At 43.0% G+C, this 2,579-nt stretch overlaps 1 pseudogene; it reads right to left on the reverse strand.

Annotated features, from left to right (window-relative positions):
- Positions 1-763: 763 nt before the first annotated feature.
- Positions 764-1,594, reverse strand: LOC103221221 (large ribosomal subunit protein uL30-like; annotated as a pseudogene).
- Positions 1,595-2,579: the final 985 nt, after the last annotated feature.

A 2,579-nucleotide genomic window follows, 5' to 3' on the forward strand; every position in this document is an offset into this window, starting at 1 on the left:
TAAATGTAAAACCTAGAACTATAAAAACCCTGCAAGACAAAACCATTCAGGACATAGGCACCGGCAAAGATTTTGTGACAAAGACGCCAAAAGCAATTGCAATGAAAGCAAAAATTGACAAATGGGATATAATTAAACTAAAGAGCTTCTTCACAGCAAAAGAAGCTATCAACAGAGTAAACAGACAGCCTACAGAATGAGAGAAAATGTTTGTTGCACCTGTAATCCCAGCTACTCTGGAAGCTGAGGCAGGAGAATTGCTTGAACCTGGGAGGCAGAGGTTGCAGTGAGCCGAGATCACACCACTGCACTCCAGCCTGGGTGACAGAGTGAGATTCTGTCTCAAAAAAAAAGTTTTAAAAAATTGCCTATGTATCAAGAATAATTATTTTGCTGTTATGTTTATTCTTTACATAATAAAGAGGAATTTTAAAATTTTTACCTCAATACACAAGGTGATTTTTTTTTTTCAGACAGACTTTTTTTGCTCTTGTTGCCCAGGCTGGAGTGCAGTGGTACAATCTCGGCTCACCGCAACCACCGCCTAACCGGTTCTCAAGCGATTTTTCTGCCTCAGCCTCCCGAGTAGCTGGGATTACAGGTGCATGCCACCATGCCCTGCTAATTTTTTGTATTTTTAGTAGAGACGAGGTCTCACCATGTTGGTCAGGCTGGTCTCAAACTCCCAGCTTCAGGTGATCTGCCCTCCTTGGCCTCCCAAAGTGCTAGGATTACAGGCGTGAGCCACCATGCCTAGTCAATATTTTTCTTTTTTCTTTTTTTTTTTTTTTTCATTTTGAGAGCAGGTACTGTTTATTAAGCTGACGAGACTCGAAAAATAATCATAGTAGACACCTTAGTTCATTCTTCTAATAAGCCTTTTGGTCTGGTCCTCCCTGTTGCCAGCATCTCCACCTTCTACAAAATGGGTGGTCTTTTTCTTCATTCCACCTCATGGAGAAGATAATTTGAAGGGCCACAGAAGTTATTTGCCTCTTTGAAGTGTTTTCCAACAGTATAGATCTCACGAATCAGATCCTCCATGCAGATGATGCCATATTTACCAAGAGATCGAGCAATCAAAGCGTTATCTGTCAAAGCAATTCGCTTCTTATTGATTTTGCCATAACCACGCTTGTAGATTAGTTCATTTACTGACTTCAGATTGGGGTACCCCCATGCAATATATGGCTCTACAATCCTCAGCATGTTAATCGAAGCCTTGTTGAGCTTCACAAAGGTTCCATTGAAGATTTGACGAAGGCGAAGAAGCTGCAATACCTTTCGGACCTTCGGGCTCACGCCATTGACACCTCTGATCCTGATGACAAACGCCAATTTGGGTTCAGCAGGTACATAGAAGTTGCCAGCTTTTCTTGCCATCCTCACCATTCGAATTTCGGTTCTGTACATCTGCCTATATTCCTTGTGATAGTGCTTCGCTTTTTCATAGATAAGCTTCCTCCTTGCCTTTCGAAGCATCTTTTGGGCAAACTTCTTTCTCAGGCACTTGATCTTCACCTCTGCGAAATTCCTTCACTTTTTCTTAAGGGTTTCTGGCACAGCAGGAACCTTCTTCTTCTTCTCTTCTGCACCCTCTATGGTTCCAGCTGGAAAAATAGAGCGTATTTTTCTATTTGAAGAATTTTTTTCAGGCTGGGCATGGTGGCTCATGCCCGTAATCCCAGCACTTTGGGAAGCTGGGGCGGGCAGATCACTTGAGGTCAGGAGTTCGAGACTAGCCTGGCCAACATGGTGAAACCCCATCTCTACTAAAAATACAAAAATTAGCTGGGCATGGTGGTGCACAGCTGTAATCCCAGCTACTTGGGAGGCTGAGGCATGATAATCACTTGAACCCGGGAGGCAGAGGTTGCAGTGAGCCAAGACCACGCCATGGCACTCTAGCCTGGGAGAAAGGAGACTCTGTCTCCAAAAAAAAAAAAGATTTTTTTTTCAAAAAGTTTTTAATAGAGTCAACTTGATGGTCAATAAATATTCAAAAGATTAAGTTCCATTTATTTTTAGCACCTCCTTTAACTCTCAAAAGTGTCCCAGTTTGGTTGATGTTGGCTAACTATAGCCAACAGGATAAAGCCACATTGCTTGTGATGTGGCCCTCTGCACCTTTCCAGTCTCCATCCCATGACTCTTCAAAGCCTCCCAGGCTCGGCTCTCAAAGCTCTACTCCCACACTTCCCTCTGGCTGCAATGCCCTGTGCCCTCATAACCCTGCTGCTTTCTAACTCGGCCATTACATCCAAGCTAAATATCTTCTTACAGCTTCTGCTGGCTTTCTCCTCTTACTTTCCCATCTTACAGCATTAATTATATGCACATATATGTCCTCATAGAGCTTCACATGCAACCCTGATTGTTGTGGCAGCGCCACTATTTTGTTTCCTGTTCTCTTTTCAAACTGGATGGGGAAAGCTGGGAAGCCATGGACTTTTACTTCTTTATCTTTGTACATCCAGAGCCTGACACATTACTGGACACAAACTGGTTATGGCAAATGTTGGTCTAATTAAATGTGTTGTATCGCAAAGACGACCTTTCAGAACCTCCTAAAACACACT

This window comes from Chlorocebus sabaeus, chromosome 15 (genome assembly GCF_047675955.1).
Source record: "Chlorocebus sabaeus isolate Y175 chromosome 15, mChlSab1.0.hap1, whole genome shotgun sequence".
In the NCBI taxonomy this organism is placed as follows: domain Eukaryota; kingdom Metazoa; phylum Chordata; class Mammalia; order Primates; family Cercopithecidae; genus Chlorocebus; species Chlorocebus sabaeus.